This window comes from Mesocricetus auratus, unplaced genomic scaffold (genome assembly GCF_017639785.1).
Source record: "Mesocricetus auratus isolate SY011 unplaced genomic scaffold, BCM_Maur_2.0 Super-Scaffold_100009, whole genome shotgun sequence".
Lineage (NCBI taxonomy): Eukaryota > Metazoa > Chordata > Mammalia > Rodentia > Cricetidae > Mesocricetus > Mesocricetus auratus.
Window position 1 is genome coordinate 49,204,207 of NW_024429193.1, and position 15,363 is coordinate 49,219,569.

The window sequence follows — 15,363 nt, forward strand, 5'->3', positions numbered from 1 at the left end:
GCTGAGGGCAACAGGAACACATACATGTCTTGGAAGAAGGTGTTTGAAACACCTTCACACTATGGCTCTCTGGTCCGTTGTAGAAACACCTGTATTTCAATGTATATGTTTATAATTTCCATCAGTCAACACTTTTTAAATCCTTCCCTCAATCATTTTCTCTTCATCTAATATAAGATGCCTACCTTAGGGTTTCTATTGACCAAAAACAACTCGGAGAGGAAAGGGTTAATTTGAATTTCCATTTCCAGGTCTACCACTGAGAGAAGTGTGTATTAGGCCATTCGGAGACCTTGGGCCTTTGTGTTCCCTAGGATAAAGGAATGACTGTGGAGAGCTTGTAAAGGTAACTAGTTGGAGGAAATAGCAAACGATGTCAGGGCTTGGTGTGGCCAGGGACCTTCACCTTCGCATGTGGGCTTCACATGTGGGTTCTCTGGGACTTCTGAGTAAGGTCTGGTCCTCGCTCCACTATGGCTTAGCTAGAGAAGTTCTAGATAGGCCCTAGGGGGCGCTAGACCCACTGTTGCCCCTCCCCCTCGTCCACTCCCCTTTCTGTCAGGTGCAGGTTGCTATTAGCAGTGTGTGCACGCGTGAGGAGTTGGGGAGGGAGGGAGTGCAGGTGTCCTGTCCAGGGCAGTCCCTGACGTGGGACTAGGGAGGTAGGAATTTCTCAGCAGAAATTCTGGCGGCTCTGAGGCTCTTCCTACTGCTCAGGGACTCTGAGAAGCTGGGATTTACGTCCCTGTCTGGGGAGGGCAGCTCGTTTTTCATGGGCACCTCGTGACTTTCCAGACTGTATTTTCAGCCTCGGTTTGACGTCAGGCTCGGGCTTGGTCCCGAGGGATGGGCTTTGTACATTTCCAGGCTGGCAGGGCTGGAGCCTCCTCCTATCCCCTTGAGCCTTTCATGCTGCCCCCACTGCTGGCTCACCAGCTCCCTGGGTGGTGGACCAGAGGGGTGAAGTCCGGATGAGCAGGGATATTTTGTGAACCAGACAGTGGGAGGGGTAATGCGGGCTGCGTATTGCGGGTGGAAGGCAAGAGGTCGGCAGGCAGCCAGGCTGGCTGACATGTGAGGTGGCACGTTTGTCTCCCGCCTGATTCTCTGCAGATGCTGCTGGGGACGGGCTCTGTCTCAAGGTCTTAGAAGGAAGCTGGTGGAGCTGGTGGACCGGAGGGAAGTACAGAAGCACGTGAAAGCCAGCAGGTAGAGCCTAGGACACAGGAAGGAATAACAGGCTAGATTCACGGGGCGTTTCCCATTTACCCTCTTAAGCCAGTTACTGAACCTTTTCAAAGCAAAACTCTGTGTGTGTGAGACAGAGGGGGGGGGGCAGCGGTCTCTTGGTTCTCAGTGTCTGAGTTCAGCCCAGCTCTGCCCCAGCTTCTGTGTCACACTTGAGGGGCCAAAGGCTGAGTGCCTAAAGCAGACACCTGAAACCTTGACCATGGCCTGCACTTTGGGGCATCTCCATCCTCATTCCCCTCCATTTGGTACTTTTTAAAAAACTATTAATTTTATTTTATTTGCATTGGTATGGAGGGTGTCAGATCCCCTGAAACCAGGGTTACAGACAGTTGTGAGCTGCCATATGGGTGCTGGGAATTGAACCCGGGTCCTCTGGAAGAGCAGATCAGTGCTCTTAACCCCTGAGCCATCTCTCCAGCCCCCATTTGGTACTTTTTGAGATAGGGTCTCACTATGTAGCCCAGGCTGGCCTTGTCCTGCCCATGCAATGCAGACTGGCTCAAACTTGTGGTCCCCCTGCCTTAACCTCCTGAGACCTGGGGTTACAGGCATGTACCGTCATCATGCCTTGCTTTAGTACTCTCTTGGAGTCTAGAGCAGGACTCCATCAATGCCCGACTCAGCAGATACAGTCAGAAGACCCCAGGCCCCGTTTCTGCCTTGACCCCCTTTCCCTGTGACTCCAGGGTCATTATTATCTCTGGGCTTCAATTGATTCATTGTTTTGGTTCCATCAGTTTAGTGTTTGATAAGCTAAACATGGCTTTCCTCTGGTCCCCACGAGGGCCCAGTCCCTTCTGGTCATCATTCCTGTCTGGTTAATGTGGCCTTCCAGTTCTCTTATTCCAGGCCTCAGCCTGGTCAGCCATCATTGTTGGTGATGGTACTTCCCAAATCTTAGGGGACCTCCTGTGTGTCCCTTGGCCAGGGCTGCAAGCACCTTCCTGGCCTCTGTGTGGATGCTCTGCACCCCCACAGCTCATTCTCTGTCTGGAAGTCTCCCAGTTACGCATACCGGGCAGCAGTGGCGGGATGGAGGGGAGCATCAGATGCAAGGCTCTGAAGAGGAGCTGGGTTTTTTTTTTCTGGTTCTGGTTCCACTCTCCTCCTTTGTAGCACATCAAATGATATGAACTGTGAACATCTGCCACACGGTGGGTTTCCCAGAGTCCCTGTCTCACACTTTCCAGTGGGTGAGAGCTTTAATGTGGTTTCTCTCATTTGGTTTTCACCATATGACTTGGGTTTGCATGGCAATGCAGGGTGTTTACTTGGGGTTTTGCCTGCAACCTCTGCTCTGTCACTAGCTAACTGTGTGGCCTGGGGTAAGTTACTTAACCTCTCTGTGCTCAGTCTCCTCACCTGTAAAGTAGAGGTGATATTAGGCACATATTTCATTGGCTTGTTATGAGAGTAAATGAATCCTGTATGTAAAGTTCTAAGAAATAGTGCTTGGCAAAGCAGTGTTCAGCAAATACTAGCTTTAATGATTGTCTGGTATATAATGACAACCCCTATGCAGTCACCTTGCCCCAAGTTCTGAAACATATCCTCTACTTGGAATCCAGAGGACTTTCTCTGTCACTTCCATACAGGCTTGCCACATAAAATTCAGGATGTGCGATTCCAGTTCTAATTTAACTGGACGTCTGGCATTCTCCTTGCTAAATCTGGCAGTTCTATTACTATGCTTTCTTCACCACCTTTAAAATAAAATCTAAGCATTTAGAATAACATTTGATTCAAGCTCAAGGTTTAATCTTTCATCTCCTTATTTCTGACCAGCTCCAGCCCCCTCATTTTATGCTCTGGCCACCTCTAATTGTCTCTTTGGAACCCTGCATTTTGGTACTATGCAGACCATTGCCACAATTTCAGATGAGAAAGTTGGGGGTACAGAGGGATTAAGGATCTGTCCAAAACTATGACAAGTAGGAGAAGCCTTCAGGGATCAGCTAAGGTGGCAAGTTTTGATTTTGAGAGAAGAAAGTCATGCTTGGGCCAGAGGATCTGCAAACACTTAGGGTCAAAACCCATGGCCCCAGAAGGCCTGGCTAGGTGCTTCTCAGTTAAGGGTTGGGGAGCTGCTGGTTTAGAACCATTCCCAGGGAATGGCATCACTTGGAAGATTATACTCTCCAGGAGGTTTTTGAGGGGCAGGAGAGATAATCTGGGAGATTTTGGGGCTCATGTACAGCAAGGGCACAGAAGACTGCCTTTCCTGGGGCTGAAGGGACAAGGCTGTGTTTTCAGATTGCACTTGGGGTTTAGTATGGAGTGGAAACTTCTTTTCTTAATTGCAGGTAGCTGAGAGCAAGGAAGGATAAGCTGGGGATTCTAAAAATTTTATTTTTACTTCTTTTATTTTGAGTGCCTGGGCAGTGGAGGTGTGCATGCATGTGTGCCATTAAGAGAAAAACTTGTGAGAATCATTTCTCTCCTTCTAACATGCAGGTCCTGGAAATGGAACTCAAGTTGGCAGGCTTGATGGCAAGTGCTGAGCCATCTTTCCATCCAAGATTGAGGATTCTAGAACGTGCTAAATATTCTTGATTGATTCATTGCCTTCCGGTGACCTCGGAAGAAAACATGAAGTAGAGGCCATCTTGATGGGAGTGGAGGCAAGTCTCACCTCTCCTCATCACCCCAGTATAAAGCACAAAGCAGACACTGTTTCCTAGCTGGATCCCAGGGACTGTCTGGCTCTGTTACAGCCACACTCGATGAAAATATCTCTGCTCAGTGCTGAAGCCTTGGTCTCGGTAATTGACTTGTATAATGTCCAAAGATTCTGTGCCTGTAACCAGCCCCAAGTGATGCATCATCTTTAGCAGAAAGATTTATCATGGAATCCGTGGCAACCACCCATTTGTCTGTAGCAGAAATAGGAATGACTGCCTTTGCCAGGAGTCATCCTTTGTCTTCAAAGCAAATTCCTCCATGGTTGGAGGCTTTCTGGCCGAGCTCCCACAGTCCTAGCATCTCCATCCCAAGGATCTCAGTCACAGGCAAGGGAGAAACTGAATCTCTGGATTCAGGAGCCCTGAGCTGTAGGACTGATGGCTACCAGCTGGCCTTGGGTAAGTCTCTTGATATCCTGTGTTAGAGGCTGGGCCGCAAATGTCCCCTCAAAGGCACAGTTGGCAAATTCTGGCCTCCAGTTAGGCACTGTTGGGAGTAGTGGAATCTATAAGAAGTGGTTTTAGTTGGAGGCCTTCAGGTCATTGGGGACGTGCCCTTAGCAGGGAATTATGGAGTCCTGGGTTTCCCCTTTCTCACTTTTGTTTTTAAGATAGTTTTGTATTACATTTATTTATTTACCTACTTATTTATTTGTGTGTGTGAGTGTGTGCACGTCCATGTGCACATGTGTGAGCACAGGTGTGTGTATACCATGGTGTAGATATGGGGGTCAACTTATGGGAGTTGGTTCTCTCCTTCTATTTTGTGGGTTCTTGCGGTCAAATCAGGCTGCCAGACTTGCTGGACAGCGCTTGTATCTACTGAGCCATCTTTCTAGCCCCTCTTTGAGCTGGACCTGGTGGTGTGAGTGTGGCAGAGCCAGACCCAAGGGCATGAGAGCAGAGAGCAGGAGAACTGGCTCCGTTCCTTGCTGCCCGCTGCGCTGTGTGAGCTAGCTGGGCCACTGTTAGAGAGCTCAAATTGATGGAAGTTGGCAGGCTGACCAATCCAGTTACCACTCAGGCCCAGAACCAGGGCTATGAGGAAGCCCACTCCAACATCTACCTCATCAATAAACTGCTGGAGCATGTGAAGGGGACAAACCTACAAATCCAAAGCTGCAGGAGGAGTCCTAGTCAGGGGCCAGTATTAATAGAGTAGCAGAAGCCAAAGGGCTTGAGCCAGACCAACAATCTACTGCAAAGAGCACTTACAAGTAAAGATGTATGGACTAAGGGGTGTACTGTATGAATCACTGGCTACACCACAGTTTCCACGCCGAAATTTTCTCTCTCTCTGTGTGTGTGTGTGTAAAAATTCCTTCATGTGAGCATAGGTTCCATAACCATAAGTCAACAAAATCCTTTTCTTTGTACATGGTGATTATCATAGTATGTTGCTATAGTTACAGAAAACAAATGAACAGACTCTCTGGCTTTTCCATGTGAGATAGAATCTGGGGATCCTACTGAACTTTCTCATAGAAGAAATGCATAAGGAGTCACCTGTAAGCCCCAGGTGACAAGTCCCAGGAATCCTGGTTTAGAAACTGAGTTTTGTGATCAGATAGATCTGGGGTCAAATCTAATGCCTGTTTCTTATTTGTACTTGGTTAAAGCAAGTTTCCTAATCTCCTTGAACTTTGCCTTTGTAGAGTAGAGATGCCAACAGTATGGATGGACTTCATGATGGTTGTAAGAGACAAAAGGGCAGGATACATGGGAGCCTTTAGGATGTTGCTGGAGAGCGCCCCCTATGACCTACAGTTCTCATTACACACAACTGCAGGGGAACAAAAAGCAGAGAAGACAGGTAATGCTTATTGCAAAACAGGCCCATCACTGTTACATATCTTTGTTTGTTTACTTAGAGATAGTGTTTCATACATCCCAGGTAGGTCTTGAATTTGCTGTGTAGCTGAGGATCTCCTGAAATGCTTATCCTTCTGCCTCTACCTGCAGAATGCTCGGATTACAGGCACATGCCACCAGGCTGGGTTTATGCAGAGCTGGGATTGGGTGCAGGACCTCCGGCATGCACGGCAAGCACTGTATCAACTAAGCCATATCACTAGATCTGTATGGTTAATATTGACATCAACTGGACACTATGTAGAATCATTTAGAAAAGATGTCCCTGGGCATGCCTGTGAGAGGCCATCTAGATTGTGTTAACCTCTGGCTATGACTGAGGAATTGTTTTGATTAGGGTAACTGGGGGTGGGAAGATCCACACTAAAAGTATATGGTACCAGTCCTGGGTGTGGGTCCTAGATTTCATAAAAAGGAGAAATCTAGTTGGGTACAAGTATTCATCATTCCCTGCCTCCTGACTGAGGATACATGTGACCAGATGCCTTAAGATCCCCCTGCCACACACACAGCTAAACACTGAACTGAACTCCTGGAATCCAGTTGCAGAGAGGGAGGAGTGATGAGCAAAGGGGTCAAGACCAGGCTGGAGAAATCCACATAAATAGCTGACCTGAACAAGGGGGTGCTCATGGACCCCAGACTGATAGCTGGGAAATCAGGATAGGACTGTTCCAGACCCCTTGAACGTGGACGTCAGTTTGGAGGTCTGGGCAATCTATGGGGCCTCTGGGAGTGGAACAGTATTTGTCCCTAGTACACAAATGGACTTTGGGAGCCCACTCCACATAGAGGAATGCTCTCTCAGCCTAGACACATTGGGGAGAGGCTAGGTCCTACTCCAAATGATATGACAGACTTTGAAGATCCCCCATGGAAGGCCTCACCCTCCCTGGGGAGCAGATATGGGATGAGATAGGGGGTCGGTGGGAGGCAGGGGAGGAGAGGAGGGAGAGGGAACTAGGATTGAGATGTAAAACAAGCTTGTTTCTAACTTAAATAAATAAATAAAGATTCCCCTCTGCCAGTGCTTCCTGCATTGTATCCACAAACTATGAGCCTTTCTCCCTTAAGTTGCTTTGACAGGCTATTTTATCACAGTAACTACAAAAGTAACTAACAAGCATCATTTAAGGTCTTACCTGGTAGCTCAGGCTGGTCTGCAACTCACTATGCAACCCATGCCGAGCCTTGAACTCAATCCTCCTGCTTCAGCCTCCTGAGTGATGAGATTACAGGCATGGGCTCCCACACCTAGAATATCTTATCTTTTAAAACATCAACAACTTTAAATGAGGAAAGAAAGATTTGGAGAGGTAAGGACTAAATAGGGTCAGTTCTCTTGAGGTGGATGTAAGCTTTACACCCGTTTCTAGCTGACTCCAAGGTCTATGATTTCTTTTTCTTTTCTTTTTTTGGTCATGTCCACTATAGGTAGAAACAGCACAGGCAGCAATGAGGGACAGTGTGCAGCAAGCTGTAGGGTCAGCTCCTTGGGTTTGAATGGGAAATGTCCTCCACAAGGCTCAGGTGTTTGGACTTTGGTCCTTAGTAGGTAGGAACACTGGGGTGTAAGTCTTAGCTGACTGAAGTAGGCCACTGAGGATAGGCCTTGAGGGTGATATGCCCATCCCACTTCCCATCTTGGCTCTCCTTTTGTGTCTCTTATCACCATGTGAGCAGATGTTAGAAGTTCCCACCACCAAACACCAATAGACTACAATTGTTATATCTTTTTTTGCCATGATGGACTACGACCTCTGAACCATGAGCCCAAACAGATATCTCCCTTAGTCATTTCTGACAGATGTTCTACAAAAATAACTAATACAGTAAATGTGGGCTCATATACCACCTGTATTACCTTTGAGCTGTATGACTATGGACAAGTGATTTACTCTGGTGATCTCGTCTATGATAGATGCTCAGTACAGTAAATGGTGTTCAAAGGATAATTCTCATTGCCATTGCTATTAAAGGTAAGCTGTGTTGGTCACTGGTAAGTGCAGGCATAGCTGACTGAGGGACATCAGGGTGGGCTGGAGGTAATCAGGCAAGACAGAGAAGGATGATGGTGGGAGGGCGTGTCTTTGGTTATGATGTCTACTGCAGTGAATATACACCATGACCATGACAACTCTTATAAAGGAAAACATTTAAGTGGGTGTCTTACAGTTTTAGAGGTTTAGTCCTTTATCATCATGGTGGGATATGGTGGTGTGCAGGCTGAGAGGTTTACATCTTGCTAGGTGGGTAACAGAGAGCAAACTGAGACACTGGGTGTGGCTTGAGCATATATGAGACCCCAAGCCCGCCTCCACAGTGACATAATTCCTCCAGCAAGATCACATCTACTCCAACAAAGCCACATCTCCTAGTAGTGCCACTCCCTTTCAGACCACCACAAAGGGTGTGCATGTATGTTGTAAGTATGCATGTGTGTGTGTTTACAAGTGTATATGCACAGTCCTCCTTCCTCCACGCCCTATGGTAGAAAAGAAGCGGTTGCCTTATCAGTTCTTTTCCCATGTGTCACTGTGACCACCATATCTCACCACGGTTTCTCTTCAAGGTAGGTGACGTGTCCCTTCTCACAAGGGAAGCAACTGAGGCTCAGAGGCTAAATAAGCTCTAAAGGCCACTTGAGTAAGTGACAGCCAGGACTCAGATTCAGACTGCCTCCAAAGCTGAGCAAAATGCCAACATGCCCCAAACCTTTCTGCATGGTTGTCCCGTGTCCCCTGTTGTAAGGTAGAGAAGCATTTTAGACACAGGTGCAGCAGAGTCTCCAGACTCCAGGAGCTGCAGTCCTGATTGGGTAAACACAAGTAGCAGTGACTAGTGCAGATGAAGCTCCGCCTGTCTCAGGTGGAATGAATGCTCCTTCGCTTCAGGTTGGAGTCTCTCCACTGGCTGGGTAACAGCTGGGTAGGGACAGGAGGGATGTGCTACTGATTCCAGTTCCGAGCTGTAGGAGCATGACCGGAGTGAAGAGAGGCAGAGTTTCTGAACTTCTGCCTGGGTTTCTCTGGAAGCCGCTAGGCAATAGCACACAGAGTCTCTTCAAACTGGATATGGTGGTACATACCTGTAATCCTTGAATTTTGGAGGCTAAAATAGGAAGATCAAGAATTTGATTGAGAATCAAGAGGCCACTCTTTTTTCTTCAACAAGGTGGCCAAATGGATGCCAATATGTTGCTCTTCGTAAAGACCCTGATGGGCAAACCCGTCACTCTCAAGGTGGAGCCCACTGACACCATTAAGAATGTTAAGACCAACGGGGCGTCGGTGGCTCATGCCTTTAATCCCAGCACTCAGGGGGCAGAGGCAGGCAGATATCTGTGAGTTCAAGGCCAGCCTGGTCTACAAAGCAAGTTCCAGGACAACCTCCAAAGCAATACAGAGAAACCTTATCTCAAAAAAGCAAAAACGACAACAACAACAACAAAACAACCAACCAACAAACAAACAAAACAAAAAAAGGCTGTCAAGGCCAAGATCCAAGGCACCCTACCTGACCAGCAGAGGCTGATATTTGCCAACAAGCAGCTGCACTCTGTCAGACTACAGCATCCAGAAAGAGTTCACCTTGCACCTGGTGCCTTGCCTGTGTGGTGGCATCTTTGAGCCATCCCTTCATCACCTTGTTCAGAAGTACAACTGACAAGATAATCTGCCACAAGTGCTATGCACACCTGCAGCTCCGTGCAAGAAGTATGACCATACCACCAACCTGTGCCCCAAGAAGAAGGTCAAATAAAACTGGAACCATACTTGGCCCATGACCCCAGGACCAAATAAAGTTCCTTTCCATTGGCTGGAGCAGGACAAAAAGAATTTGAGGCCAGCCTGTGCTATATAGTGAGATCCTGGCTCAAAAAGAAAGCTTTTGATTTGCTTAACCCCTAACACCTAAACACAGTGGCTGTGTGCACTGCGTGTTGAAGATGTTCAATCCATGTCTGTTCATTGGACCCCTGAATGAAGCACAGGAGGGTCCAGAACAGGGTGGTATTTGAGAGTCCACTGAATGGCAGGTCTGAGACATTTTGATCAAACAGACATCTCCATAGCTAACTAACCCTGAATTTAGCAATTGCAGGGGGACCTCTCATGGGTTATTAGTCATTCTCTCCCACATTTATCAGTCAGGATCAGGGCTGACCTGGCACAGACTAAATGATGTCTGTGCTCACTCATGGTTCCATCCAGGTTCAGTAACACAGGAGCAAAGGAACCCCATGTCCCAATCATCAGAGGTCATACTTAGATCTCTATGGGCCACAGCAGACCTTGCCCAGAGGGGAGCCCTACTTAGGTGGAGAGGAATCAGGAATGACATGCAACATGGTGGGTGTTGCCCCAGTTTTGCAAAAGACTTGCTGTGTGACCTTGTAGAAGCTGCCTCACCTTTCTGGGTCTTGTTCTTCGTCAGTACCAACAACGGTAATGGAGGATAGTTTCCAGCTCTGAGCCTTTGATTCTCCACTCAAAGGCAAAGCTATTTACTTCGACCTGAATACAAATGTTCCTCCTGTGATAGCAGCCTGGAGAGATCAATAACTCTGTCAGAGCATCCTAGCCGTCAGGCTGGAGCACTGCAGTCTCCCCCAGGACTGGAAACTTCATCCTTACTCATTGTTCATCACTGTCCCTTTCCCCTCTCCCTGATCCTCCTTCCACCTCCCTTAATCACTCCACCCTCAATCCAGGACGCAGCAACCTGCTATGAATGAAGAGAGGCTGGTCACGGGGATAGTCACCATGGTGACGGATCCCCGCAGCTGAGGTTGGCATCAAAGTCACATGAGAACCCCGGAAAACTGGCCGAGGTATTTATAGAAGCAGCTGCTGATGCTTTTATGGAAACGGATCTATATTTGAAGCTGGTCCTGGAACCTCCATGCCTTTCTTCACTGAGCTGAGGGGAGGCAGGTTTGTACCTGGTGCCTGGTGCCTGGTGCCTGGTGCCTGGTGCCTGGTGCCTGGTGCCTGGTGCCTGGTGCCTGGTGCCTGGTGCCTGGTGCCTGGTGTCTGGTGGGGTAAACATCACCCTCCCATTCCCAGGATCACCTGGCACATCTTCCCAGCCCCCTCTGGCCGGTGCTGTAGTCCCATTGAGCATTATTTACATTGAATGACAATGCATTCACCAGGTTGAAGTCGAGGCAGTTGGAACACCTTTTTCTCCTCCTGAGGAGCGATGTCCTTGCTGCTCATATTAGAAAATGTTGCCTGCTGTTTCTCTTCCTGAGCAGTTCAGAGGCAACTTTGAAGGGGAGGGAGTGTGTTTATTTGAGTACAAAGCTCAATTCCTTCTGTCCTTCCCGGCATTGTAACTGTGTCCTGAAAAGCTGTAAGCAGTAATTGTTTACTGAGCGAGAGCTGTATGTATTTTTCTCATTGCCTTCTCACCAGCTCCTGGGCCCTCTCTGTCAGGCCCACTGGGCTGACAAAGATGGGAAGCTCAGAATCAGCACCCAGCTGGTCTGTCCCAAGCCCATGCTCTTCCTTCTCAGCCCAACTAACAAGTAGGACCTAGAAGGACATTATAGTTGGTTTAGCGTACAGATGTGTACAGTCATCTATGGACATGGTGGTGGAGACAGGGTGAACAGGATACTAAGAAGTGAATCTTTATCCCTCCCCTGCCCCTGTTTACACAGCACCTTACCATAGAGGAGACATGATCATCAGTCTGTCATGTGTCGATTCAGAAATATCTCTGGATCTACAGGCATAGACAGCCATGCCCTCTTTATCTTCTCTGCACTTAACAGCCCATCTTGGAGACATTTTGAGGTTGGAACATAAAGAGCAGCCCTGATCATTTTAATGTCTACTAAGAATGTCACTGTATGGAGGTGCCATAGATGATATAAACAGCTCCTTGCTGATAGATATCAAGATTGTTTCCTAATTTCCTATTACAGATACTGCTCAAGGAGTATCTTCAGATGAGTGTCTTTAACCAAACACATGCCAAATGAGTGTATGTCGTCCTAATTTTTATAGACATGGCTTAATGGTCAAGGGATTTGTGGCATTGGAATTTTGATAACTATAGCCTAATTTTCTTCCACGGAGACTTACCATTTAACTCTTCTGCTGGCAACATGTGTGTTCTCAACCCTATTTCCCATGCTTATTTATTGGCCATCATAACAGGGAGCGTGGCATCCCATTGTTTTTCAGATTGCATTTCTCCTATCATACATGGAACTGAACATCTGTTTACATTTGCAAAAAGTGTAACAGACAGTTTTATTTTCACTTTAAAGATTTCCCCAATCATACTCTTCTCTACATAACCACACATTTAATATTTTCCTGCTATTTAGAGACTATATAGTAAATCAATCAATCGTCTGTCAATCTCTCTCCCTTTGTCTCTCCTGGCTGTCTGTCTGTTTCTGACTCACCCCCTCGCTTGCTCTCATTTTCTCGGTGGCCTGGAACTCACAATCCTGCCTCCACCTCCTGAGTGCGGAGTTCATGGTATGGGGCATCATGCCTGGTTTCAAGGGGTCAGCTGCTGGCGGGCCTTTCTGCTGTCCACGTCTTCACCTTCTCTGCTGGCTCCAGCGTCTCCTTCCTTCTGTCTGTTTGGGTCTGCGTTGTAGTTCTTTTCCTAAGGTTTGAAATGGTTGCGCAGTTCATTGATTTTCAGCCTTTCTCCCTTACTAATAGATCTATTTGAGGCTATACTACCCCGCCAAGGTCCTGCTCATGATGTGCTCCTGTGGCTTAAGTTTTCACATTCATCAATATTGATCCATCAATAATTTATGTTGATATAAGGAGCAAGGTAAGGATTCAGATTTATTTTTGCATCCGATGGTCAAGCTAATATGATTGATTAAAATCTGTTTCTACCCATTTTAAATACAGCACAATCTTTACTATAAACCTAAAACGTTTTTACCTGAGATTTTCTGAGCTTTTCCACTGCCTCGTGTATTTCTCTTGATTAGGATGCATTCATTTCAGTAGTTTTAGAATATGCTCTTGCTTGTGGGCTAGTTCTTTACAAATCTTCATTTTCATAATTTACCTGGCTAATTTTGTTTTTTTCTATTTCTCTCTGAACCTTAGAATCAGCTTGTCAAGAAAAAAAAACTTGTAGCTGTTTTATGTTGGGCCTAAGAAAGGCTCGGATGCAAGGCCCAGTGTAACCTCCTAAGCCTGGCTAGAGTTTGGTGACCTGTCTCAGACCTGTGACCTCCACGTGGGGGTGACTCAGCCAGATGTGATGTAAGATTGCCCCCTGCCTAGCTACCTGCCTGCTTGGTGGAATACTATTGGCCCTTACTCCTCACATCACCTTAATCTATCCTAAGATTCCCATCCCCTACCTCAGCCCTATATAAGTTCCTCCCTGTTGGAATAAATCGAGATCCTGCCTCGACAGACTCCCGACTCAGTGTGTATTTTTCCCTGGTAACTAGTAGGGGGGAGGGTCTGAGTTGGTGACACTCACCATCCCTACTCAGCCCCCTGGAAGAGACTGGCTGGCCCAGCCCTCCCGCCCCCTCGCTCTACCTGCAGGGAGGACCCTGCAGTTTTAATTCAATTACTTCAGAGAAAATAAACATGCTTACTATGTTTTGTCTTCCAGAAACATTTCTTCCAAAGACCAAGGTCTTTCGTTGTTTCTGTTTTTGAGACATTTTCAATATGTAGCCGAGGCTGGCCTCCCCAGGTGCTGAGATCACAGGTGTGGACAGTTCAGCTGTCCAGTCATTTCCTTCCTTACATTCAAACCATCTTGTGAACCTCCCAGTTTTATTTGGACTCTTAATTCATATTGATTTTCTGTGTATCTTGTAACTTATATCCCTGTTTTTCTTTTTAATTGCTGTTGCTATGGTAACAAAATCATTTCTTAAACTCTCTGCCTGGTGGCTGTGTATCTGAAGGTTACATGCTTTTAGTTTGCTAATTTTTATAACCAAATATTACTGAATTGTTCCTGATAGATTTTTTTAGTTACGTTATTTTTCAAATCAAGCTTTTAGCCTGTAAGAGGAGCATGTACCATGTACTTTAAAATTCCCAGAGCAAATGGCTATTTAATGATTTAATGAGTTGATAGCATTAAATGTTAAGTTGCCCAGAGCAGTTCTTGGTGGATCTTATGTCTTCCTACTAACAGCAGCTGTGGCAAATTGCTCTGAGTTCAGGCACTTTTCTTTTTCTTTTCCCCCCAGTTTTTCAAGACAGGGTTTTTTTGTATAGCCTTGGCTATTCTGAAACTCACTCTGTAGACCAGACTGACTTTGAACTCAAAGACCTGCCTGCCTCTATCTCATGAGTGTTGGGATTAAAAGCATACCACCACTGCCCAGCAAGTTCAGGTACTTGTATCTTCCCTAATCCTTACAGCATCCAAGTGAGCTCAGAAAGCAGAATACTGTTTCCACCATGCCTTTAATTCCAACACTTAGGAGGTAGACAGGCAGATTTTTGTGAGTTGAAGGTCAGTCTGGTTTACAGAGTGAGTACCAGGACAGGCTTCAAAGCCACACAGAGAAACCCTGTCTCAAAAGAAAGAAAGGAAAAAGAATACTATTTTCATTTTCCCTCATTTTTGTGTGTGCCCGTGCACATGAGTGTGTGTGTGTGTGTGTGTGTGTGTGTGTGTGTGTGTGGTGTATGCAAGTGCCCAAGTGCCCAAGAACACTGGGTTTCCTGTCCTGTCACTTTCCACCTTATTCCCTTGAGAACTTGGAGATCACCATTCTTTTCTTTCTTTCTTTTTTTTTTTTTTACCTAGGCTGGCTGACCATGTGTCCTCCAATCTTTTTTTCCTCTAACCCCTGGCACTGGTTACAGGTACACACATGCCGAGCTTTTGTGTGGGTGCCCTGGAACTCAGGCTCTCATGCTTTCATAGCATGTGCTTTTACCCACCAAGCAATCTCCCCATCCCATTTCCATTTTCTTTTTTCAGATAGTCTGAAGGCCATAGAAATTGAACAGTCTGTCAGAGATTGTTCAGGTAGTGTCCAGATGGTGCTCAGAACCTCATTTTACCTAACTCTTCATCGTAGTCTAGGGGAAGAGAGAGGAGACCAGATCCTTTCCTGCAATGAAATGCTTGCCTAGAATCCTGCCCTAGAATAATCGTTTCCAAAGGTCTACTCTGGACTTGGTTCTGGACTTTGACAGTGGCATGTTGAACTGGGATGCCCACCCTGCCTAGAAGGAACTCTCTGGAACCAGCTTCTCTGGGAGCCATGTTTTCTGCCATTGAGTTCCAAGACACAAAGGAATCAGGCCACACAGCCTGCCGGGTACACACTGCTCCTGCGAAGGGTTGTGCATTCATTGTCTCCATCACCAGCACGCTGGCCTTGCGTTGCCATGGGAGATAAGGAACAAAGCCATCCAGAGGCTCCTCTGAGTCATGGGCGGAGGGGTGTGAAGTGACGGGCAGGAAATGGAGGCCTCCATTAGTTCTTTATGTGTGTCATCCTCTGCTGTCTTTGTTTTCAGTTCCATCCTGCTTCTCTGCCATTTGCCCCAAACCTGTGTGTCACTGGAGTCCATTGGCT

The 15,363-nt window shown here is 46.8% G+C and overlaps 1 long non-coding RNA gene across 1 annotated transcript; it reads left to right on the plus strand.

Moving 5' to 3' along the window:
- Positions 1-939: 939 nt before the first annotated feature.
- Positions 940-12,940, plus strand: LOC121142360. Its single transcript, XR_005879361.1, has 4 exons — positions 940-1,209; positions 3,706-4,331; positions 5,588-5,745; positions 12,497-12,940. It is a non-coding gene; the product is annotated as an uncharacterized LOC121142360 (long non-coding RNA).
- The last annotated feature ends 2,423 nt before the right edge of the window (positions 12,941-15,363 follow it).